At 47.3% G+C, this 23428-nt stretch overlaps 26 non-coding genes and 5 pseudogenes across 26 annotated transcripts; 30 read left to right on the top strand and 1 right to left on the bottom strand.

The window, feature by feature from the left end:
* Positions 1–6538: 6538 nt before the first annotated feature.
* LOC124853143 lies at positions 6539–6658 on the bottom strand (annotated as a pseudogene).
* A 2754-nt stretch (positions 6659–9412) lies between these two features.
* Positions 9413–9520, top strand: LOC124853923 (annotated as a pseudogene).
* A 177-nt stretch (positions 9521–9697) lies between these two features.
* LOC124852844 lies at positions 9698–9882 on the top strand. Its single transcript, XR_007033265.1, has one exon. It is a non-coding gene; the product is annotated as a U2 spliceosomal RNA (small nuclear RNA).
* Positions 9883–10373: 491 nt separating this feature from the next.
* On the top strand, positions 10374–10486 carry LOC124853600. Its single transcript, XR_007033940.1, has one exon. It is a non-coding gene; the product is annotated as a U5 spliceosomal RNA (small nuclear RNA).
* Positions 10487–10663: 177 nt separating this feature from the next.
* Positions 10664–10851, top strand: LOC124854337. The gene has a single exon (XR_007034581.1). It is a non-coding gene; the product is annotated as a U2 spliceosomal RNA (small nuclear RNA).
* A 493-nt stretch (positions 10852–11344) lies between these two features.
* On the top strand, positions 11345–11456 carry LOC124853672. The gene has a single exon (XR_007034012.1). It is a non-coding gene; the product is annotated as a U5 spliceosomal RNA (small nuclear RNA).
* Positions 11457–11633: 177 nt separating this feature from the next.
* LOC124854303 lies at positions 11634–11821 on the top strand. Its single transcript, XR_007034547.1, has one exon. It is a non-coding gene; the product is annotated as a U2 spliceosomal RNA (small nuclear RNA).
* Positions 11822–12318: 497 nt separating this feature from the next.
* On the top strand, positions 12319–12429 carry LOC124853510. Its single transcript, XR_007033852.1, has one exon. It is a non-coding gene; the product is annotated as a U5 spliceosomal RNA (small nuclear RNA).
* Positions 12430–12606: 177 nt separating this feature from the next.
* LOC124854405 lies at positions 12607–12793 on the top strand. The gene has a single exon (XR_007034649.1). It is a non-coding gene; the product is annotated as a U2 spliceosomal RNA (small nuclear RNA).
* Positions 12794–13289: 496 nt separating this feature from the next.
* Positions 13290–13400, top strand: LOC124853643. Its single transcript, XR_007033983.1, has one exon. It is a non-coding gene; the product is annotated as a U5 spliceosomal RNA (small nuclear RNA).
* Positions 13401–13574: 174 nt separating this feature from the next.
* On the top strand, positions 13575–13760 carry LOC124852849. Its single transcript, XR_007033270.1, has one exon. It is a non-coding gene; the product is annotated as a U2 spliceosomal RNA (small nuclear RNA).
* A 504-nt stretch (positions 13761–14264) lies between these two features.
* LOC124853650 lies at positions 14265–14374 on the top strand. Its single transcript, XR_007033990.1, has one exon. It is a non-coding gene; the product is annotated as a U5 spliceosomal RNA (small nuclear RNA).
* Positions 14375–14552: 178 nt separating this feature from the next.
* On the top strand, positions 14553–14742 carry LOC124854175. Its single transcript, XR_007034423.1, has one exon. It is a non-coding gene; the product is annotated as a U2 spliceosomal RNA (small nuclear RNA).
* A 499-nt stretch (positions 14743–15241) lies between these two features.
* LOC124853568 lies at positions 15242–15356 on the top strand. The gene has a single exon (XR_007033909.1). It is a non-coding gene; the product is annotated as a U5 spliceosomal RNA (small nuclear RNA).
* A 173-nt stretch (positions 15357–15529) lies between these two features.
* On the top strand, positions 15530–15719 carry LOC124854158. Its single transcript, XR_007034406.1, has one exon. It is a non-coding gene; the product is annotated as a U2 spliceosomal RNA (small nuclear RNA).
* A 496-nt stretch (positions 15720–16215) lies between these two features.
* On the top strand, positions 16216–16323 carry LOC124853968 (annotated as a pseudogene).
* Positions 16324–16497: 174 nt separating this feature from the next.
* Positions 16498–16688, top strand: LOC124854266. The gene has a single exon (XR_007034510.1). It is a non-coding gene; the product is annotated as a U2 spliceosomal RNA (small nuclear RNA).
* Positions 16689–17185: 497 nt separating this feature from the next.
* On the top strand, positions 17186–17298 carry LOC124853183. The gene has a single exon (XR_007033526.1). It is a non-coding gene; the product is annotated as a U5 spliceosomal RNA (small nuclear RNA).
* A 179-nt stretch (positions 17299–17477) lies between these two features.
* On the top strand, positions 17478–17669 carry LOC124853487. The gene has a single exon (XR_007033828.1). It is a non-coding gene; the product is annotated as a U2 spliceosomal RNA (small nuclear RNA).
* Positions 17670–18169: 500 nt separating this feature from the next.
* Positions 18170–18274, top strand: LOC124854051 (annotated as a pseudogene).
* Positions 18275–18453: 179 nt separating this feature from the next.
* LOC124852703 lies at positions 18454–18640 on the top strand. Its single transcript, XR_007033126.1, has one exon. It is a non-coding gene; the product is annotated as a U2 spliceosomal RNA (small nuclear RNA).
* Positions 18641–19137: 497 nt separating this feature from the next.
* Positions 19138–19249, top strand: LOC124853788. The gene has a single exon (XR_007034127.1). It is a non-coding gene; the product is annotated as a U5 spliceosomal RNA (small nuclear RNA).
* A 170-nt stretch (positions 19250–19419) lies between these two features.
* On the top strand, positions 19420–19609 carry LOC124852691. Its single transcript, XR_007033114.1, has one exon. It is a non-coding gene; the product is annotated as a U2 spliceosomal RNA (small nuclear RNA).
* A 500-nt stretch (positions 19610–20109) lies between these two features.
* Positions 20110–20220, top strand: LOC124853612. The gene has a single exon (XR_007033952.1). It is a non-coding gene; the product is annotated as a U5 spliceosomal RNA (small nuclear RNA).
* Positions 20221–20396: 176 nt separating this feature from the next.
* LOC124852797 lies at positions 20397–20584 on the top strand. The gene has a single exon (XR_007033220.1). It is a non-coding gene; the product is annotated as a U2 spliceosomal RNA (small nuclear RNA).
* Positions 20585–21085: 501 nt separating this feature from the next.
* Positions 21086–21195, top strand: LOC124853699. Its single transcript, XR_007034038.1, has one exon. It is a non-coding gene; the product is annotated as a U5 spliceosomal RNA (small nuclear RNA).
* A 175-nt stretch (positions 21196–21370) lies between these two features.
* On the top strand, positions 21371–21559 carry LOC124852711. The gene has a single exon (XR_007033134.1). It is a non-coding gene; the product is annotated as a U2 spliceosomal RNA (small nuclear RNA).
* Positions 21560–22058: 499 nt separating this feature from the next.
* LOC124853806 lies at positions 22059–22167 on the top strand. The gene has a single exon (XR_007034145.1). It is a non-coding gene; the product is annotated as a U5 spliceosomal RNA (small nuclear RNA).
* A 176-nt stretch (positions 22168–22343) lies between these two features.
* On the top strand, positions 22344–22535 carry LOC124854375. Its single transcript, XR_007034619.1, has one exon. It is a non-coding gene; the product is annotated as a U2 spliceosomal RNA (small nuclear RNA).
* Positions 22536–23033: 498 nt separating this feature from the next.
* Positions 23034–23143, top strand: LOC124853714. The gene has a single exon (XR_007034053.1). It is a non-coding gene; the product is annotated as a U5 spliceosomal RNA (small nuclear RNA).
* A 176-nt stretch (positions 23144–23319) lies between these two features.
* LOC124853095 lies at positions 23320–23428 on the top strand (annotated as a pseudogene).

Genomic DNA, 23428 nt, shown 5'->3' with positions numbered 1-23428 from the left:
CTTTGCAAAAGGCGAAAGGCATGAAGAACTGTTTGCCTCCGTTGAAGCAGCAGAGGAGCTCACAGTCGTCACCTTCACGGTAGGGGCTTCGTTTTCCGCGCTGTCAGAGCCCAGCATGCAACATTAGTCCGCCACGCCAACCAAAATATACACGCCTTAGGTTGGAGCCTGCCTGACTATTGCATTGGCTTTTAAGCCTGCCTAAGCAATACATCTTCGAACCACTACATTCGCCAAAATGCCGACTCTGGCTTACAGACAGTCTTGAGTGAAAGCAAAGTTTCACTTGACAAATGCCAACTCAATTTGGAATCCAGTTCGCCTCTCATTGCATCTTCGCATGGTCACGCCACTAAAGAGCCACCACACACTCGTCGCTGGCCTCACTAGTTTGTTTTCAGCGTAGCTTGATTACTTATTGTTGTTTCAGTGTTTGTTGCAAGAATATGCACGTTCGCGCATACTGCACACAGGGAGAGAAAGAGCAAGCTCCGTCGCCTTCATTAAAAATCTGCTTATCATGTAAAGTCTCACATAGACATATCAGATATTAAATCGATAAGAACAAACAATACTTCGATTCAGTTGTACGAGAAGCGATAAAGTTCCGCGGATGTTCATCGTTGCCTGGCAAAACTATTTGTTGCGGGTACCGCTTTAGGCGTGCATAACAATGGCCGCCGCTTATCACCTTCCGCTCAAGCAGGCGCTGATTTCTCGATTTCCAGACAGTTTCCGACTTTCACAATTTCGTTAAGGCTCGCCACAGCAAAAGCCTCGACAAAAATACATTCAACTCATGCCCAATGAAGTCTTTGCAGGCTTAAAGACTGTGCGGCAGAGCAGAGTCCAGATTTCCGCCATGCGCAGAGCCTCGTCACGTCACCACTCACGTAGGGCCTTCGCTTTCGCGTCAGATCTCAGTAGGTATTGGACGCCTGCACAACTGTAACACATCGTCATTTTCTGTCGACACAGATTGGTTTCTTGCTGCTCAGCAATAAGATCTTCGAATACTTCAGCATCTGCCCAAAATGCCGACTCTGAAGCCTTCACTGTCTTCAGAAGATCTCAGTGAGTAGTCATTCTGACAAACAGCCATCCTCACTTGAATTCAGTTGCCAGATTCATGTACGGTCAATACCAAGGCAGTTATCAGAGCGCTCACACACCTGTGCGTGCCAGTCGCTACCTCGCTCACGAGCCAGCAGAATTCACTTTTGATACGCCACAATTGAGTGCCTGCTTACAAGGTAGCGCGGTCGTATAGTCGATGCGAGAGAAAGATAAGCCCACACGCCATGCCGTAACCCGCTGTAGTCCTTCATAGACATATCGTTATTAAACCGATAAGAACAGATACTCGCCACTGATAGTCAAAAAGGCGCGATGTTTCATGTTCACGCCAAGGCATAAATTCGTCAGGTATCTTGGGTGCATAACAACGGTCAGATTACCTCTTCCAGCCTTCAGGCTGGCTTGATTCACACTTCAGCAGGCAAGTCTGCCGTGTCATATTCAACTCATGTTTAATGCCTTCACGAGTCTTAAAGGCAAAGACTCTGTGCCATGAAGAGAAACCAGAGTCAGCATGTCTTCTCTTCAGTTGGAGAGCAGCAGAGAGCTCCTCTCGGAATACAGTCACACCTTCACGGTAGGCCTCTCTTAGCTTCTTCAGACAATAGATCTCAGTATGTAACACACCTGCCTCTGCCAATCAAAGACATCGCCTTTTTGTTATCTTCTCAAGCCTTCGAATACGACAAGCTTTTGCCTGCCTATACCGAACACTATTTCAAATGCTGACTTGTCATCAGTCTTCTGGCAGCGTCTTGAGAAAGCGTTTCCATTCTGATAAACGCTTCAACCTCGATTTGGAACGCCATTGTGACTACGGTCGACACCAGTTGCACATCAGCCGGGTACCACACTTTGTAAAGCCAACCATTGAGCCAGTGTAGAATTCACTTTGATACGCGCTAGCGTTTGGTTTTCTACAAGGTAAGGCGACCGTTTCAGCGCACGTATCGGCCAGGTCGCACGCGGTAGTGCTGGCTCAAATTTTCACCATGCCAAAATCCAGCCAATATGTGTCCTCACAGAAAGACAGACAGATACAACCGATAAGAACAGATACCACACTTGATCTTACATAGCCCCAAGTATTGATATCCACGCCAGCCTGGCACAAATTGCCTTCAGTACCGCTCAGGCGCATAATAATGGCCGCCAGTCACCATGACGACCTGCACAGCCTGAGCCAATAATTTCATAAGGCCAGCAAAGCCCGCCAAAGTCATATTCAACCATGCTTGCCCACGGAAGCTCCAAAGGCGAAGACTTGCGTTATGAAGCAGAAACCAGACAGCATGCGCCTTCCGTTGGAGAGCAGCAGAGAGCTCCTCTCGTCACACCATCGGTAGTTTCGTTTTCCACATTATCGATCCAGTATTGCAACATCACCACTTCTGCTTCGACACAGATTGGCTTTTGCTCGTTCAGCACATCTTCGAATCGACTTATTAAATGCTGACTCTGGTTTTCACTGTTCCAGAAGCATCCTCGAGCGAAAGCAGTTCACCCTGACAAACGCTTCAACCAATCTGAAATCAGTTCGTCATTGTTACAGCACGGTCAATGTCACTGCAGCGAACATCAGATACCACACACAAGCGTGTGCCAGGTCGCTACCTCACTCACTGAGCCAGCGTAGAATCACTTTGACGCTTCAGACCGCCTGAAGGCCTGGTTTTCACAAGGTAAGGCATCGCTTCCACGACACGTACGCTAGGTCGATGCGCCGACAGCAGCAACAAATTGTCAGCCTCTTCATGCCAAAATTCTGCTTAATATGCAGCTCATATGAGGACATATCAGATATTAAACCGACAAGAACAGACAGCCACACTTGATCCAGTTGCAACAGAAAGCGATAAAACCTCAAGCGTTGGGAGACCACGTAAGCCTGGCACAACTAGCCAGGGCACTCGCCGCAGTGCACCAACGGCCGCCGCCTTCAAGCTGCTGATTTCTGACACAGCTCTGATTACAAGCCACATACAGCAAAGCCCGCCAAAAATAACATTCAATCATGTCATTCCCTTTCCATCGAACTTCAAAAGGCTTAAAGACCTGCATAGAGTCCAGAGTCAGCATGGCCCTGAGAAAGCAGCAGAGAAAGCTTCCTCGCCAGTCACCACCACGGTAGGCTCCGTCAAGATGCAGACCCCGTACCGCTTCTTCAAGCCAACCAAATTATACACGCCCAGTTACCACGCTGATCATTAAGCTCGCCTAAGCAATACATTCTTCGAATATCTTCAAGATTCGCTCCAAACGCCGACTCTTTTCACCGCCCTCCAAAGCGTCGAGCGAAAGCAGTTTCCATTCTGACGCCATCCAGTCTGCAGTCGCACATGTCACGCTAGCAGAGCACAGATGCCTTCACACCCAAAAAGCGCCGTTACTTAGCCCGCTTCAGCCAGCAGATCGACGCGACAAGGTCATGCCTGGTTTCTACAAGGTAAACAGAAACGCACGCTGCAGCAAGCACGCCAATGTTAGTCGACGCAGAGAGAAAGGAGCAAGCCCACCATTGCCTCACCACATAGGTCTCAGAGATGAACAGATATTAAACTGATAAGAACAGATACTACACTTGATCTGAGTTAAACATAAGTCTCCTTGCCGTTCACAAGCTCTTGGACAGTAAACTCGTTGTGCACTGCCGCAGGTGCGCATAACAATGGCTGCTCGCCACTTCTTCAGGCGCTGATTTGATCTAGACAGCTTCGACTTTCACAATTCAGAAGGCTCAGCCACAGCGTTCTCGCCAAAAATATATTCAACTGATACGTCTTTAGTAAACGCTTAAAAGACTGCGCTGCGAAGAGAAACGACTCCGGAGAGCAAACATGTTTTCGTCGGTCACTCACGCAGCCTTCGCTTTGTTACCCAGCATGTAACAGCAATTCTCTCGCTTCATTCGCCAACCACCACACATCGACTCAGCCCACCGACTACAAACGGGCTTAAGCTGCTCTGGCGAATCATTGACTCATCCGGACGCCTGCTTCAACGTCTGCCAGACCAGCGAAAGCAAGTTTCCACTCTGACAACGCTTCTGAACCATCAGAATTGCTCGCCAGTACTGCCAGATAGTCACGCCAAAGCAGCGACAGAGCGCTTCATTGACCGGTAGAAGCTGTCACTACCACCTCACGGACAGCGTAGAATTCACTTTTGATCGTTTCGTTTGCTACAAGGCAACAACAAAGCTCTGGCTTCGCGGCACGGGGTTAATCGAAACGCGCTGGAGAGAAAGCAGCAAGTTCAGTTCACGCCAAAAATCGCGCAACATGAAAGTCTCACATAGGACATAAATATTCAAACCGACAAGAACAGATACCACACCCTGATCCCACATGTCGGACAGTTTACAAGCCCCAAGCATTCACGCCAGCCTGGCAACCTTGTTGTAAACGCCGTAAGATAACAACGGCCGCCTCAACTCAAAGCTCTCTCAGGGCGGCTTTGATTTCGACTCCAGACGCCTCGACTCACACTATACCAGCCACAGAAGCCCGCCAAGAAACTCACCAATCTTTAGTACAAAGATCATGCCATGAAGAGAAACCAGAGTCAGCATCTCTGTTGGAGAGCAGCAGAGCATTCACATCATTAGTCAAGACTTTCAGCCAAGATGTCAGATCTCAGTATACACAACTGAAATATACACGCTTCACAGATGGCCTGCCTAAGCAATACATTCTCGGAATACCATTTCTCCAAAATGCCGACTTGCATCCACTCTCCCAGAAGACCTTGAGCGAAAGCGTCCATTCTGACAAACCTTTCTGAACGTTCTGAAATCCAGTTCAAGTCATTGCATCACCGCACATCACGCCACTGCCAGCGAGCCATCAGAGCGCCCACACACTTCGCTGCGTCGTTACCTCGCTTCATTGAGCCAGCGGAGAATCCACTTTTGATTGCACGACACACCGTCCTGAGCGTTGGGCTTCACAAGAACATGTACTGTTTCAGCTGCACCGCACGCAATCAATGCGCGAGAAGAAGGAGCAAGCCTGCCTCCTCATGCCAAAATCTCGGTTACAGGTCTCATATAGACATATCAGATACAAACCGATAAGAACATTACTGGCTAAAAGGCCGAGAAGCGACAAGTTCTGCCTTGGCATAAATCCGCCTCAGTTGTGTAACGTCGAAAAAAGATAACAATGGCCGTTGTTACATCGCCATGGCTGATTTCGACGCATAGCCCTGATACTTTCACGCCGCTCAGCAAAAGTTCGCCAAAAATATACAATGTCTCGTTGTTCTTCACGAGTCTCAAAGGCTTAAAGACTTCCAGCGCTGGCAGCATGCCAGTCAGCATGGCCTCTGTTGAGAGCAGCAGAGAGCCTTCCGTCACAAGTCACCTTCACGGAAGTTTCGCCTGCACAGTCAGAACCAGCATTCACACAACCAATATACACGCCCACGCCTCACCGTGACCGATTGCCGCCGCTTCACATCCTGAACCACTTCACATGCCCAAAAGCGACTCGGCTTCCGTCTCTGCAGCTTCCGAGTGAGAAGTCATTGATAACGCTTAACCAATTTGAATCCAGTTCGTCATTGTATCACCAGCATATGCCAGCAGCAGCCAGATGCACACTGTGTGTTGTGTCGCTACCTCAGCTCATTGAGCCAGCGTAGAATTCTTCGCGACAATTGCTTGAGTGTTTGGTTTTCACAAGGAAGAACAGGCACTGCTTCATGCACGGCAGTTAGTCGACGCGCGAGAGAAAGGAGCTGTTTACTGCCATACACCACAAGAGTAGTCCTCATATAGACATATCAGATATTAAACCGACAAGAACAGATACGCACTTGATCTTATTAAGGGAAAGACAGAAGTTTATAAGTTCCCCAAAGAACGGCAAACTAAGAAATTCACAATTTAGAGCTCGTTAGCAGCAAAGCTCGCCAAAAATATATCAACTTCACGCTTAATTCTTCCACGGAAGTCTTTAGAAAAGGCTTAAAAGACGCAAAGCTAAGAAGAGAAACCAGAAAGCCAGCATGGCCTTCGTTGGAGAAAGTTATGGCAGAGCTCGACAGCAGTCAGATCTTGCGAGCGCAACATTTCCAATCCGCCAACCAAAACACACGCCTTATTACCTTCCCGATCGATTTTGCCCAAGCAATATCATTTCCGAATCACTGAGCACGCCCAAAATGCCGACTTCCGGTTTCTCATCGCAGAACGTCTTGAGTGAAAGCGCTTCTGCTTCCTGACAAACGCTTTCTAACTTCAATTTGGAATTCACTCCTTCAGTGCGACCTCGCATGGTCACGCCAACAGCAGTGAGCCGACCACAGCACTTGACGATTGTGTAAAAGCCAGGCCATTACCTCACGTTCACTGAGCCAAGAATACTTATACATGCTGACACTGAGTGCCTGGTTTCACAAGGTAAGAACAGTGATAGCGCCTTCACAGACTGCGTAGTCGTTAGGTCGATGCGGAGAGAAAGCGTTCAGCTCATGCCAAAAACCGCTTAATATGCACTCACATAGAGGACATATCAGATAATAAACCGATAAGAACAGATACTACACTTGGATTCGCTGGCAAAGAAAGCGTAGAGTTTCAAGCGTTGATGTCCGACGCCACTTTGTCATTCTGCTGGTAATCGCCGCAGGTGCGCATAATATGGCCGCCGCTTATCACCGCCCGCCGTTTCATGCGGCGCTGATTTCGATCAGACACCTTTGACTTCAACACCATAAGGCTCAGCACAAAGCTCGCCAAAATATATTCAACTTCATGTTTGTTCTTCACGAAGCCTTAAAAAAGGCGAAAGACTGCGTTGGCGAAGAGAAACGGCAGCACGGCCCAGAAGCAGCAGAGGAGTCGTCCTCGGCACCACGGGAATTTCAGTCAAGATGTCAGACTTATGCAGTAACATTCCCACCTCGCTTCCTTGCCAACCAAACATACACGTCTTATTACCTTTGCCAGACTGCCTGCGATTGGCTTTAAGCCTGCCTACAATACATCTCGAACCACTACATCAGCTTTCAAAAATGCCGACTCTGGTTTTCACCGTCTCCGAGTCTCGAGAAGCAGTTTCCATTCTGACAAATGGCTCAACTGGTCAGTTTCACATCTGCACGGTCACGTCAATAGCAGTACATTGAGCGGTTTCACACACTGTAAAACATGCCGCCACCACCATTGATCGCGAATATTTGATACAAAAGAACATAACACTGATGCATCGCATAACAGCGTACGCTTCCATGCGAGAGAAAGAGAAGCCCGCCAATAAAAATGCGCTGAACATGTAGCCCCATACAGAGAACACATAAAACCGAGAAGAACAGATACACACTTGATCTAGCTGGGGGCAAACAGAAGTATAAGCCTCAAGTGTTGATGCCCACGCCAAAGCCTTGGCACATTCACCTGTTGTAGCACCGCCGTAGGTGCGCATATAAGCTGCCACCTCCGCCCCTTGGGCGCTGATTTCGACGACGCTCTCTGACTTTCAATACTCATACCAGCCACAGCAAACCTCGCCAAAAGATCAACCCATGTTTGTTCTTTCACGAGTCTTTAGTAAAGCCGAAAGACACAAACCAGAGAGAAATCTTCAGAAGAAGCAGAGTCTTCACCTCTCAAATTAACCCGCAGGTTTCGTAGCTCAAGATAAATAGATCAACATTCACCGTAACCAAAGAGCACACGTTAACCTTCCTGATCGTGACTGGTTGCCTGTTGAGCATCCGAATCACACTACATGTGTCGCGACTCTGAGCCATCAGTCTCCCAGGTTGAGAAGTAGCAAGGTTCCATTCTGATAAACGCCTAACTCAATTGAGTTCAAGCCATTGTGACCAAGGTGCACGGTCACGGTCATTAGCAGTGAGCCATCAGAGTTGCTCACACACTTGTCAGCCAGGCCGCCACCATTGAGCCAGCGTAGAACTCACTTTTTTGATACGCGACAACTGCTTGAGCGTTTGGTTTTCACAAACAGCAATCACGTTTGAGCACTGTAATGTGTTAGTCGACGCTGGAGAGAGTGAGCAAGTCACGTTCTCCGCTCACAAAATCTGTTTATTGCAGTCTCACATAGAGACATAACAGACAATAACCGATAAGGCCGATATCACACTTCACCTTCTTAAAGAAGTCGGTATAAGCCCGGAAAAGTCCGACGCCAGCCTTGGCACAGAATTGCACTCGCGGTACGCCGCAGGTGTGTACAACAATGCCGTTGCCAGGTCACTGCCAAGCCTTCCTTTGCGGCTGATTTTCGACCTAGACAGACTACCACAATTGCTCGTTGCAGAAAGCTCGCCAAAAATATTCAACCATGCTTTGTTCTTCCACGGAGCCTAGGAGCATAAAAGACGCAAAGAAAGCAGAAACCAGAAGTCAGCATGGCCATCTGTTGGAGCAGCAGACCCTCACCAGTCTCTAGCTTCCCCGCATGTCGATCCCAGTATGCAACAGCTCCAATCACATTCCAACCAAAATATACACGCCTATTAGCCTGCCTCGACTCGTGACGGTGTTTGCCTGCCCAAGCACATCTCGAATCATCTTCGGCCATTAGACTCTGGTTCTTCACAGTCTCCAGAAGGTCTTGAGAGAAAGCAAGCTCATTTCCTGGACAAACCCTTCTTAACTCAATTTGAATCCAGTTCGTCACAGATCTACACAACAATGCCACAGCAGTGAAAGATCAGAAGCGCCACAGGCGTTGTGTCGTTGTTCGCCTTATTGAGCCAGCACCTCACTTACAGCATCACTTGAGTGTTTGGTTTTCATAGCAAGAACAGAGAAGCTCATTTCTCCAACATCGACACAGCACTGCAGTGCTGGGAACGGTGCACTCTGTTCTTACCTTGTAGAAAACCAAACACTCAAACAATTGTCGCGTATCAAAAGTGAATTCTACACTGGCTCAATGAAACTGAGGTAACGGCCTGGCACACAAGGTGTGAAACCGCTCTGATGGCTCACTGCTTAGTGACGTGACCATGCACGGGTCACAATGAGCTTGAACTGGATTCCAAATTGAGTTAGAAGCGTTTGTCAAGAATGGAAACTTGCTTTCACTCAAGACCTTCTGGGAGACTTGGTGAGAAACCAGAGTCAGCATTTTGGAGCGAATGTAAGTGGTTCAGGGATGTATTGTTTAGGCAGGCTTAAAAGCCAATCACAGTAGTCAGGGCAGGAGGTAATAAAGACGTGTATAATTTTGTTGGCAGATGGGGGCGGGTTGGGAATGTTGCATACTGGGATCTGACATGAAAGCAAAGAGAGGCCTACCGTGAAGGTGGTGACTCAGACCGAGAGGCTCCTCTGCTGCTCTCCAACAGAGGGCCATGCTGACTCTGGTTTCTTCATAACGCACAAGTCTTTCGCTTTTACTAAAGACTTCCGGGAGAGGAACAAACATGAGTTGAATATATTTTGGCAGGCTTTGCTGTATGGCTGAGCCTTATGAAATTGTGAAAAGTCAAAGAGCTGTCTAGGTCAGGAAATCAAGCGCCACAAAGGAGAGCTTGGGCGGAGGTGATAAGCAGCAGCCATTGTTATGCACACCTACGAACGGGTACCACAACAAGTGAGATTTGTGCCAAGAGCTACGCGGACATCCAACACTTGGGGCTTATCGCTCGGCCTTTGGCTAAGATCAAGTGTAGTATCTGTTCTTATCAGTTTAATATCTGATATGTCCTCTATATGAGGACTACATATTAAGCAGATTTTTGGCATGAGGGGCAGAAATTTGGAGCCTTCTTTCTCTCCACGCATCGACCTAGCATTGCAGTGCCGCTGGGAACGGTGCACTCTGTTCTTACCTTGTAGAAAACCAAACACTCAAACAATTGTCGCGATCAAAAGTGAATTTACACTGGCTCAATGAAACTGAGGTAACGGCCTGCACACACAAGTGTGTGAAACCGCTCTGATGGCTCACTGCTTAGTGACGTGACCATGCACGGGTCACAATGAGCTTGAACTGGATTCCAAATTGAGTTAGAAGCGTTTGTCAAGAATGGAAACTTGCTTTCACTCAAGACCTTCTGGGAGACTTGGTGAGAAACCAGAGTCAGCTTTGGAGCAATGTAAGTGGTTCAGGGATGTATTGTTTAGGCAGGCTTAAAAGCCAATCACAGTAGTCAGGGCAGGAGGTAATAAAGACGTGTATAATTTTGGTTGGCAGATGGGGCGGGTTGGGAATGTTGCATACTGGGATCTGACTGGAAAGCAAAGAGAGGCCCACCGTGAAGGTGGTGATCAGACCGAGAGGCTCTCTCTCCTGCTCTCCAACAGAGGGCCATGCTGACTCTGGGTTTCTCTTCATAACGCACAAGTCTTTCGCCTTTACTAAAGACTTCCGTGGAGAGGAACAAACATGAGTTGAATATATTTTTGGCAGGCTTTGCTGTATGGCTGAGCCTTATGAAATTGTGAAAAGTCAAAGAGCTGTCTAGGTCAGAAATCAAGCGCCACAAAGGAGAGCTTGGGCGGAGGTGATAAGCAGCAGCCATTGTTATGCACACCTACGAACGGGTACCACAACAAGTGAGATTTGTGCCAAGAGCTTGGCGTGACATCCAACACTTGGGGCTTATCGCTCGGCCTTTGGCTAAGATCAAGTGTAGTATCTGTTCTTATCAGTTTAATATCTGATATGTCCTCTATATGAGGACTACATATTAAGCAGATTTTTGGCATGAGGGGCAGAAATTTGGAGCTTGCTCCTTTCTCTCCACGCATCGACCTAGCATTGCAGTGCCGCTGGGAACGGTGCACTCTGTTCTTACCTTGTAGAAAACCAAACACTCAAACAATTGTCGCGATCAAAAGTGAATTCTACACTGGCTCAATGAAACTGAGGTAATGGGCTGGCACACACAAGTGTGTGAAACCGCCTGATGGCTCACTGCTTAGTGACGTGACCATGCACGGGTCACAATGAGCTTGAACTGGATTCCAAATTGAGTTAGAAGCGTTTGTCAAGAATGGAAACTTGCTTTCACTCAAGACTCTGGGAGACTTGGTGAGAAACCAGAGTCAGCATTTTGGAGCGAATGTAAGTGGTTCAGGGATGTATTGTTTAGGCAGGCTTAAAGCCAATCACAGTAGTCAGGGCAGGAGGTAATAAAGACGTGTATAATTTTGGTTGGCAGATGGGGCGGGTTGGGAATGTTGCATACTGGGATCTGACATACGGAAAGCAAAGAGAGGCCACCGTGAAGGTGGTGACTCAGACCGAGAGGCTCCTCTGCTGCTCCCAACAGAGGGCCATGCTGACTCTGGTTTCTTCTTCATAACGCACAAGTCTTTCGCCTTTTACTAAAGACTTCGTGGAGAGGAACAAACATGAGTTGAATATATTTTGGCAGGCTTTGCTGTATGGCTGAGCCTTATGAAATTGTGAAAAGTCAAAGAGCTGTCTAGGTCAGAAATCAAGCGCCACAAAGGAGAGCTTGGGCGGAGGTGATAAGCAGCAGCCATTGTTATGCACACCTACGAACGGGTACCACAACAAGTGAGATTTGTGCCAAGAGCTTGGCGGGACATCCAACACTTGGGGCTTATCGCTTCTCGGCCTTTGGCTAAGATCAAGTGTAGTATCTGTTCTTATCAGTTTAATATCTGATATGTCCTCTATATGAGGACTACATATTACAGATTTTTGGCATGAGGGGCAGAAATTTGAGCTTGCTCCTTTCTCTCCACGCATCGACCTAGCATTGCAGTGCCGCTGGGAACGGTGCACTCTGTTCTTACTTGCAGAAAACCAAACACTCAAACAATTGTCGCGTATCAAAAGTGAATTCTACACTGGCTCAATGAAACTGAGGTAACGGCCTGGCACACACAAGTGTGTGAAACCGCTCTGATGGCTCACTGCTTAGTGACGTGACCATGCACGGGTCACAATGAGCTTGAACTGGATTCCAAATTGAGTTAGAAGCGTTTGTCAAGAATGGAAACTTGCTTTCACTCAAGACCTTCTGGGAGACTTGGTGAGAAACCAGAGTCAGCATTTTGGAGCGAATGTAAGTGGTTCAGGGATGTATTGCTTAGGCAGGCTTAAAAGCCAATCACAGTAGTCAGGGCAGGAGGTAATAAAGACGTGTATAATTTTGGTTGGCAGATGGGGGCGGGTTGGGAATGTTGCATACTGGGATCTGACATGGAAAGCAAAGAGAGGCCTACCGTGAAGGTGGTGACTGGACTGAGAGGCTCCTCTGCTGCTCTCCAACAGAGGGCCATGCTGACTCTGGTTTCTCTTCATAACGCACAAGTCTTTCGCCTTTACTAAAGACTTCCGTGGAGAGGAACAAACATGAGTTGAATATATTTTGGCAGGCTTTGCTGTATGGCTGAGCCTTATGAAATTGTGAAAAGTCAAAGAGCTGTCTAGGTCAGAAATCAAGCGCCACAAAGGAGAGCTTGGGCGGAGGTGATAAGCAGCAGCCATTGTTATGCACACCTACGAACGGGTACCACAACAAGTGAGATTTGTGCCAAGAGCTTGGCGAGACATCCAACACTTGGGGCTTATCGCTCGGCCTTTTGGCTAAGATCAAGTGTAGTATCTGTTCTTATCAGTTTAATATCTGATATGTCCTCTATATGAGGACTACATATTAAGCAGATTTTGGCATGAGGGGCAGAAATTTGGAGCTTGCTCTTTCTCTCCACGCATCGACCTAGCATTGCAGTGCCGCTGGGAACGGTGCACTCTGTTCTTACCTTGTAGAAAACCAAACACTCAAACAATTGTCGCGCATCAAAAGTGAATTCTACACTGGCTCAATGAAACTGAGGTATCGGCCTGGCACACACAAGTGTGTGAAACCGCTCTGATGGCTCACTGCTTAGTGACGTGACCATGCACGGGTCACAATGAGCTTGAACTGGATTCCAAATTGAGTTAGAAGCGTTTGTCAAGAATGGAAACTTGCTTTCACTCAAGACCTTCTGGGAGACTTGGTGAGAAACCAGAGTCAGCATTTTGGAGCGAATGTAAGTGGTTCAGGGATGTATTGCTTAGGCAGGCTTAAAAGCCAATCACAGTAGTCAGGCAGGAGGTAATAAAGACGTGTATAATTTTGGTTGGCAGATGGGGGGGTTGGGAATGTTGCATACTGGGATCTGACATGGAAAGCAAAGAGAGGCCTACCGTGAAGGTGGTGACTGAGACCGAGAGGCTCCTCTGCTGCTCTCCAACAGAGGGCCATGCTGACTCTGGTTTCTCTTCATAACGCACAAGTCTTTCGCCTTTACTAAAGACTTCGTGGAGAGGAACAAACATGAGTTGAATATATTTTTGGCAGGCTTTGCTGTATGGCTGAGCCTATGAAATTGTGAAAAGTCAAAGAGCTGTCTAGGTCAGAAATCAAGCGCCACAAAGGAGAGCTTGGGCGAGGTGATAGAAGCAGCCATTGTTATGCACACCTACGAACGGGTACCACAACAAGTGAGATTTGTGCCAAGAGCTTGGCGTGACATCCAACACTTGGGGCTTATCGCTCGGCCTTTGGCTAAGATCAAGTGTAGTATCTGTTCTTATCAGTTTAATATCTGATATGTCCCTCATATGAGGACTACATATTAAGCAGATTTTGGCATGAGGGCAGTAATTTGGAGCTTGCTCCTTTCTCTCCACGCATCGACCTAGCATTGCAGTGCCGCTGGGAACGGTGCACTCTGTTCTTACCTTGTAGAAAACCAAACACTCAAACAATTGTCGCGTATCAAAAGTGAATTCTACACTGGCTCAATGAAACTGAGGTAACGGCCTGGCACACACAAGTGTGTGAAACCGCTCTGATGGCTCACTGCTTAGTGACGTGACCATGCACGGGGTCACAATGAGCTTGAACTGGATTCCAAATTGAGTTAGAAGCGTTTGTCAAGAATGGAAACTTGCTTTCACTCAAGACCTTCTGGGAGACTTGGTGAGAAACCAGAGTCAGCATTTTGGAGCGAATGTAAGTGGTTCAGGGATGTATTGCTTAGGCAGGCTTAAAAGCCAATCACAGTAGTCAGGGCAGGAGGTAATAAAGACGTGTATAATTTTGGTTGGCAGATGGGGGCGGGTCGGGAAATGTTGCATACTGGGATCTGACATGCGAAAAGCAAAGAGAGGCCTACCGTGAAGGTGGTGATCTGTGACCGAGAGGCTCCTCTGCTGCTCTCCAACAGAGGGCCATGCTGACTCTGGTTTCTCTTCATAACGCACAAGTCTTTCGCCTTTACTAAAGACTTCCGTGGAGAGGAACAACATGAGTTGAATATATTTTGGCAGGCTTTGCTGTATGGCTGAGCCTTATGAAATTGTGAAAAGTCAAAGAGCTGTCTAGGTCAGAAATCAAGCGCCACAAAGGAGAGCTTGGGCGGAGGTGATAAGCAGCAGCCATTGTTATGCACACCTACGAACGGGGTACCACAACAAGTGAGATTTGTGCCAAGAGCTTGGCGTGACATCCAACACTTGGGGCTTATCGCTTCTCGGCCTTTGGCTAAGATCAAGTGTAGTATCTGTTCTTATCAGTTTAATATCTGATATGTCCTCTATATGAGGACTACATATTAAGCAGATTTTTGGCATGAGGGGCAGAAATTTGGGCTTGCTCCTTTCTCTCCACGCATCGACCTAGCATTGCAGTGCCGCTGGGAACGGTGCACTCTGTTCTTACCTTGTAGAAAACCAAACACTCAAACAATTGTCGTCGTATCAAAAGTGAATTCTACACTGGCTCAATGAAACTGAGGTAACGGCCTGGCACACACAAGTGTGTGAAACCGCTCTGATGGCTCACTGCTTAGTGACGTGACCATGCACGGGTCACAATGAGCTTGAACTGGATTCCAAATTGAGTTAGAAGCGTTTGTCAAGAATGGAAACTTGCTTTCACTCAAGACCTTCTGGGAGACTTGTGAGAAACCAGAGTCAGCATTTTGGAGCGAATGTAAGTGGTTCAGGGATGTATTGTTTAGGCAGGCTTAAAAGCCAATCACAGTAGTCAGGGCAGGAGGTAATAAAGACGTGTATAATTTTGGTTGCAGATGGGGGCGGTTGGGAATGTTGCATACTGGGATCTGACATGCGGAAAGCAAAGAGAGGCCCACCGTGAAGGTGGTGATCATGACCGAGAGGCTCCTCTGCTGCTCTCCAACAGAGGGCCATGCTGACTCTGGTTTCTCTTCATAACGCACAAGTCTTTCGCCTTTACTAAAGACTTCCGTGGAGAGGAACAAACATGAGTTGAATATATTTTTGGCAGGTTGCGGTATGGCTGAGCCTTATGAAATTGTGAAAAGTCAAAGAGCTGTCTAGGTCAGAAATCAAGCGCCACAAAGGAGAGCTTGGGCGGAGGTGATAAGCAGCAGCCATTGTTATGCACACCTACGAACGGGTACCACAACAAGTGAGATTTGTGCCAAGAGCTTGACGTGGACATCCAACACTTGGGGCTTATCGCTTCTCGGCCTTTGGCTAAGATCAAGTGTAGTATCTGTTCTTATCAGTTTAATATCTGATATGTCCTCTATATGAGGACTACATATTAAGCAGATTTTGGCATGAGGGGCAGTAATTTGGAGCTTGCTCCTTTCTCTCCACGCATCGACCTAGCATTGCAGTGCCGCTGGGAACGGTGCACTCTGTTCTACCTTGTAGAAAACCAAACACTCAAACAATTGTCGCGTATCAAAAGTGAATTCTACACTGGCTCAATGAAACTGAGGTAACCGGCCTAGCACACACAAGCGTGTGAAACCGCTCTGATGGCTCACTGCTTAGTGACGTGACCATGCACGGGTCACAATGAGCTTGAACTGGATTCCAAATTGAGTTAGAAGCGTTTGTCAAGAATGGAAACTTGCTTTCACTCAAGACCTTCTGGGAGACTTGGTGAGAAACCAGAGTCAGCATTTTGGAGCGAATGTAAGTGGTTCAGGGATGTATTGCTTAGGCAGGCTTAAAAGCCAATCACAGTAGTCAGGGCAGGTAATAAAGACGTGTATAATTTTGGTTGGCAGATGGGGGCGGGTTGGGAATGTTGCATACTGGGATCTGACATGGGAAAGCAAAGAGAGGCCTACCGTGAAGGTGGTGATGTGACCGAGAGGCTCCTCTGCTGCTCTCCAACAGAGGGCCATGCTGACTCTGGTTTCTCTTCATAACGCACAAGTCTTTCGCTTTACTAAAGACTCGGGAGAGGAACAAACATGAGTTGAATATATTTTTGGCAGGCTTTGCTGTATGGCTGAGCCTTATGAAATTGTGAAAAGTCAAAGAGCTGTCTAGGTCAGAAATCAAGCGCCACAAAGGAGAGCTTTAAGGAGGTGATAAGCAGCAGCCATTGTTATGCACACCTACGAACGGGTACCACAACAAGTGAGATTTGTGCCAAGAGCTTGGCGTGACATCCAACACTTGGGGCTTATCGCCTCGGCCTTTGGCTAAGATCAAGTGTAGTATCTGTTCTTATCAGTTTAATATCTGATATGTCCTCTATAGGAGGACTACATATTAAGCAGATTTTTGGCATGAGGGGCAGAAATTTGGAGCTTGCTCCTTTCTCTCCACGCATCGACCTAGCATTGCAGTGCCGCTGGGAACGGTGCACTCTGTTCTTACCTTGTAGAAAACCAAACACTCAAACAATTGTCGCGTATCAAAAGTGAATTCTACACTGGCTCAATGAAACTGAGGTAACGGCCTGGCACACACAAGTGTGTGAAACCGCTCTGATGGCTCACTGCTTAGTGACGTGACCATGCACGGGGTCACAATGAGCTTGAACTGGATTCCAAATTGAGTTAGAAGCGTTTGTCAAGAATGGAAACTTGCTTTCACCAAGACCTCTGGGAGACTTGGTGAGAAACCAGAGTCAGCATTTTGGAGCGAATGTAAGTGGTTCAGGGATGTATTGTTTAGGCAGGCTTAAAAGCCAATCACAGTAGTCAGGGCAGGAGGTAATAAAGACGTGTATAATTTTGGTTGGCAGATGGGGTCGGGTTGGGAATGTTGCATACTGGGATCTGACATGGAAAGCAAAGAGAGGCCTACCGTGAAGGTGGTGATCAGACCGAGAGGCTCCTCTGCTGCTCTCCAACAGAGGGCCATGCTGACTCTGGTTTCTCTTCATAACGCACAAGTCTTTCGCCTTTTACTAAAGACTTCCGTGGAGAGGAACAAACATGAGTTGAATATATTTTTGGCAGGCTTTGCTGTATGGCTGAGCCTTATGAAATTGTGAAAAGTCAAAGAGCTGTCTAGGTCAGAAATCAAGCGCCACAAAGGAGAGCTTGGGCGGAGGTGATAAGCAGCAGCCATTGTTATGCACACCTACGAACGGGGTACCACAACAAGTGAGATTTGTGCCAAGAGCTTGGCGTGGACATCCAACACTTGGGGCTTATCGCTTCTCGGCCTTTTGGCTAAGATCAAATGTAGTATCTGTTCTTATCAGTTTAATATCTGATATGTCCTCTATATGAGGACTACATATTAAGCAGATTTTTGGCATGAGGGGCAGAAATTTGGAGCTTGCTCCTTTCTCTCCACGCATCGACCTAGCATTGCAGTGCCGCTGGGAACGGTGCACTCTGTTCTTACCTTGTAGAAAACCAAACACTCAAACAATTGTCGCGTATCAAAAGTGAATTCTACACTGGCTCAATGAAACTGAGGTAACGGCCTGGCACACACAAGTGTGTGAAACCGCTCTGATGGCTCACTGCTTAGTGACGTGACCATGCACGGGGTCACAATGAGCTTGAACTGGATTCCAAATTGAGTTAGAAGCGTTTGTCAAGAATGGAAACTTGCTTTCACTCAAGACCTTCTGGGAGACTTGGTGAGAAACCAGAGTCAGCATTTTGGAGCGAATGTAAGTGGTTCAGGGATGTATTGCTTAGGCAGGCTTAAAAGCCAATCACAGTAGTCAGGGCAGGAGGTATAAAGACGTGTATAATTTTGGTTGGCAGATGGGGCGGGTTGGGAATGTTGCATACTGGGATCTGACATGCGGAAAGCAAAGAGAGGCCTACCGTGAAGGTGGTGACTGTGACCGAGAGGCTCCTCTGCTGCTCTCCAACAGAGGGCCATGCTGACTCTGGTTTCTCTTCAAACGCAAGTCCCCTTTACTAAAGACTTCCGTGGAGAGGAACAAACATGAGTTGAATATATTTTTGGCAGGCTTTGCTGTATGGCTGAGCCTTATGAAATTGTGAAAAGTCAAAGAGCTGTCTAGGTCATGAAATCAAGCCCCACAAAGGAGAGCTTGGGCGGAGGTGATAAGCAGCAGCCATTGTTATGCACACCTACGAACGGGGTACCACAACAAGTGAGATTTGTGCCAAGAGCTTGGCGTGACATCCAACACTTGGGGCTTATCGCTCGGCCTTTGGCTAAGATCAAGTGTAGTATCTGTTCTTATCAGTTTAATATCTGATATGTCCTCTATATGAGGACTACATATTAAGCAGATTTTTGGCATGAGGGGCAGTAATTTGAGCTTGCTCCTTTCTCTCCACGCATCGACCTAGCATTGCAGTGCCGCTGGGAACGGTGCACTCTGTTCTTACCTTGTAGAAAACCAAACACTCAAACAATTGTCGCGTATCAAAAGTGAATTCTACACTGGCTCAATGAAACTGAGGTAACGGCCTGGCACACACAAGTGTGTGAAACCGCTCTGATGGCTCACTGCTTAGTGACGGACCATGCACGGGGTCACAATGAGCTTGAACTGGATTCCAAATTGAGTTAGAAGCATTTGTCAAGAATGGAAACTTGCTTTCACTCAAGACCTTCTGGGAGACTTGGTGAGAAACCAGAGTCAGCATTTTGGAGCGAATGTAAGTGGTTCAGGGATGTATTGTTTAGGCAGGCTTAAAAGCCAATCACAGTAGTCAGGGCAGGAGGTAATAAAGACGGTATAATTTTGGTTGGCAGATGGGGAAGGGTTGGGAATGTTGCATACTGGGATCTGACATGGAAAGCAAAGAGAGGCCTACCGTGAAGGTGGTGATCAGACCGAGAGGCTCCTCTGCTGCTCTCCAACAGAGGGCCATGCTGACTCTGGTTTCTCTTCATAACGCATGTCTTTCGCTTTTACTAAAGACTTCCGTGGAGAGGAACAAACATGAGTTGAATATATTTTTGGCAGGCTTTGCCATGGCTGAGCCTTATGAAATTGTGAAAAGTCAAAGAGCTGTCTAGGTCGGAAATCAAGCGCCACAAAGGAGAGCTTGGGCGGAGGTGATAAGCAGCAGCCATTGTTATGCACACCTACGAACGGGGTACCACAACAAGTGAGATTTGTGCCAAGAGCTGGCGGACATCCAACACTTGGGGCTTATCGCCTCGGCCTTTGGCTAAGATCAATGTAGTATCTGTTCTTATCAGTTTAATATCTGATATGTCCTCTATATGAGGACTACATATTAAGCAGATTTTTGGCATGAGGGGCAGAAATTTGGAGCTTGCTCCTTTCTCTCCACGCATCGACCTAGCATTGCAGTGCCGCTGGGAACGGTGCACTCTGTTCTTACCTTGTAGAAAACCAAACACTCAAACAATTGTCGCGTATCAAAAGTGAATTCTACACTGGCTCAATGAAAGTGAGGTAACGGCCTGGCACACACAAGTGTGTGAAACCGCTCTGATGGCTCACTGCTTTGTGACGTGACCATGCACGGGTCACAATGAGCTTGAACTGGATTCCAAATTGAGTTAGAAGCGTTTGTCAAGAATGGAAACTTGCTTTCACCAAGACCTTCTGGGAGACTTGGTGAGAAACCAGAGTCAGCATTTTGGAGCGAATGTAAGTGGTTCAGGGATGTATTGCTTAGGCAGGCTTAAAAGCCAATCACAGTAGTCAGGGCAGGAGGTAATAAAGACGTGTATAATTTTGGTTGGCAGATGGGGGCGGGTTGGGAATGTTGCATACTGGGATCTGACATGCGGAAAGCAAAGAGAGGCCTACCGTGAAGGTGGTGACTGTGACCGAGAGGCTCCTCTGCTGCTCTCCAACAGAGGGCCATGCTGACTTGGTCTCTCTTCATAACGCACAAGTCTTTCGCCTTTACTAAAGACTTCCGTGGAGAGGAACAAACATGAGTTGAATATATTTTTGGCAGGCTTTGCTGTATGGCTGAGCCTTATGAAATTGTGAAAAGTCAAAGAGCTGTCTAGGTCAGAAATCAAGCGCCACAAAGGAGAGCTTGGGCGGAGGTGATAAGCAGCAGCCATTGTTATGCACACCTACGAACGGGTACCACAACAAGTGAGATTTGTGCCAAGAGCTTGGCGTGGACATCCAACACTTGGGGCTTATCGCCTCGGCCTTTGGCTAAGATCAAGTGTAGTATCTGTTCTTATCAGTTTAATATCTGATATGTCCTCTATATGAGGACTACATATTAAGCAGATTTTTGGCATGAGGGGCAGTAATTTGAGCTTGTCCTTCTCTCCACGCATCGACCTAGCATTGCAGTGCCGCTGGGAACGGTGCACTCTGTTCTTACCTTGTAGAAAACCAAACACTCAAACAATTGTCACGTATCAAAAGTGAATTCTACACTGGCTCAATGAAACTGAGGTAACGGCCTGGCACACACAAGTGTGTGAAACCGCTCTGATGGCTCACTGCTTAGTGACGTGACCATGCACGGGTCACAATGAGCTTGAACTGGATTCCAAATTGAGTTAGAAGCGTTTGTCAAGAATGGAAACTTGCTTTCACTCAAGACCTTCTGGGAGACTTGGTGAGAAACCAGAGTCAGCATTTTGGAGCGAATGTAAGTGGTTCAGGGATGTATTGCTTAGGCAGGCTTAAAAGCCAATCACAGTAGTCAGGGCAGGAGGTAATAAAGACGTGTATAATTTTGGTTGGCAGATGGGGGCGGGTTGGGAATGTTGCATACTGGGATCTGACATGCGGAAAGCAAAGAGAGGCCTACCGTGAAGGTGGTGACTGTGACCGAGAGGCTCCTCTGCTGCTCTCCAACAGAGGGCCATGCTGACTCTGGTTTCTTCATAACGCACAAGTCTTTCGCCTTTACTAAAGACTTCCGTGGAGAGGAACAAACATGAGTTGAATATATTTTTGGCAGGCTTTGCTGTATGGCTGAGCCTTATGAAATTGTGAAAAGTCAAAGAGCTGTCTAGGTCAGAAATCAAGCGCCACAAAGGAGAGCTTGGGCGGAGGTGATAAGCAGCAGCCATTGTTATGCACACCTACGAACGGGTACCACAACAAGTGAGATTTGTGCCAAGAGCTTGGCGTGACATCCAACACTTGGGGCTTATCGCCTCGGCCTTTGGCTAAGATCAAGTAGTATCTGTTCTTATCAGTTTAATATCTGATATGTCCTCTATATGAGGACTACATATTAAGCAGATTTTTGGCATGAGGGGCAGAAATTTGGAGCTTGCTCCTTTCTCTCCACGCATCGACCTAGCATTGCAGTGCCGCTGGGAACGGTGCACTCTGTTCTTACCTTGTAGAAAACCAAACACTCAAACAATTGTCGCGTATCAAAAGTGAATTCTACACTGGCTCAATGAAACTGAGGTAACGGCCTGGCACACACAAGTGTGTGAAACCGCTCTGATGGCTCACTGCTTAGTGACGTGACCATGCACGGGGTCACAATGAGCTTGAACTGGATTCCAAATTGAGTTAGAAGCGTTTGTCAAGAATGGAAACTTGCTTTCACTCAAGACCTTCTGGGAGACTTGGTGAGAAACCAGAGTCAGCATTTTGGAGCGAATGTAAGTGGTTCAGGATGTATTGCTTAGGCAGGCTTAAAAGCCAATCACAGTAGTCAGGGCAGGAGGTAATAAAGACGTGTATAATTTTGGTTGGCAGATGGGGGCGGGTTGGGAATGTTGCATACTGGGATCTGACATGGAAAGCAAAGAGAGGCCTACCGTGAAGGTGGTGACTGTGACCGAGAGGCTCCTCTGCTGCTCTCCAACAGAGGGCCATGCTGACTCTGGTTTCTTCATAACGCACAAGTCTTTCGCCTTTACTAAAGACTTCCGTGGAGAGGAACAAACATGAGTTGAATATATTTTGGCAGGCTTTGCTGTATGGCTGAGCCTTATGAAATTGTGAAAAGTCAAAGAGCTGTCTAGGTCAGAAATCAAGCGCCACAAAGGAGAGCTTGGGCGGAGGTGATAAGCAGCAGCCATTGTTATGCACACCTACGAACGGGTACCACAACAAGTGAGATTTGTGCCAAGAGCTTGGCGTGGACATCCAACACTTGGGGCTTATCGCCTCGGCCTTTGGCTAAGATCAAGTGTAGTATCTGTTCTTATCAGTTTAATATCTGATATGTCCTCTATATGAGGACTACATATTAAGCAGATTTTTGGCATGAGGGGCAGTAAATTTGGAGCTTGCTCCTTTCTCTCCACGCATCGACCTAGCATTGCAGTGCCGCTGGGAACGGTGCACTCTGTTCTTACCTTGTAGAAAACCAAACACTAAACAATTGTCGCGTATCAAAAGTGAATTCTACACTGGCTCAATGAAACTGAGGTAACGGCCTGGCACACACAAGTGTGTGAAACCGCTCTGATGGCTCACTGCTTAGTGACGTGACCATGCACGGGGTCACAATGAGCTTGAACTGGATTCCAAATTGAGTTAGAAGCGTTTGTCAAGAATGGAAACTTGCTTTCACTCAAGACCTTCTGGGAGACTTGGTGAGAAACCAGAGTCAGCATTTTGGAGCGAATGTAAGGGTTCAGGGATGTATTGCTTAGGCAGGCTTAAAAGCCAATCACAGTAGTCAGGCAGGAGGTAATAAAGACGTGTATAATTTTGGTTGGCAGATGGGGGCGGGTTGGGAATGTTGCATACTGGGATCTGACATGCGAAAGCAAAGAGAGGCCTACCGTGAAGGTGGTGACTGTGACCGAGAGGCTCCTCTGCTGCTCTCCAACAGAGGGCCATGCTGACTCTGGTTTCTCTTCATAACGCACAAGTCTTTCGCCTTTACTAAAGACTTCCGGAGAGGAACAAACATGAGTTGAATATATTTTTGGCAGGCTTTGCTGTATGGCTGAGCCTTATGAAATTGTGAAAAGTCAAAGAGCTGTCTAGGTCAGAAATCAAGCGCCACAAAGGAGAGCTTGGGGGAGGTGATAAGCAGCAGCCATTGTTATGCACACCTACGAACGGGTACCACAACAAGTGAGATTTGTGCCAAGAGCTTGGCGTGACATCCAACACTTGGGGCTTATCGCTCGGCCTTTGGCTAAGATCATGTAGTATCTGTTCTTATCAGTTTAATATCTGATATGTCCTCTATATGAGGACTACATATTAAGCAGATTTTTGGCATGAGGGG

This window comes from Hippoglossus stenolepis, chromosome 10 (genome assembly GCF_022539355.2).
Source record: "Hippoglossus stenolepis isolate QCI-W04-F060 chromosome 10, HSTE1.2, whole genome shotgun sequence".
Lineage (NCBI taxonomy): Eukaryota > Metazoa > Chordata > Actinopteri > Pleuronectiformes > Pleuronectidae > Hippoglossus > Hippoglossus stenolepis.
This window is presented reverse-complemented; position numbering and strand designations above follow the sequence as displayed.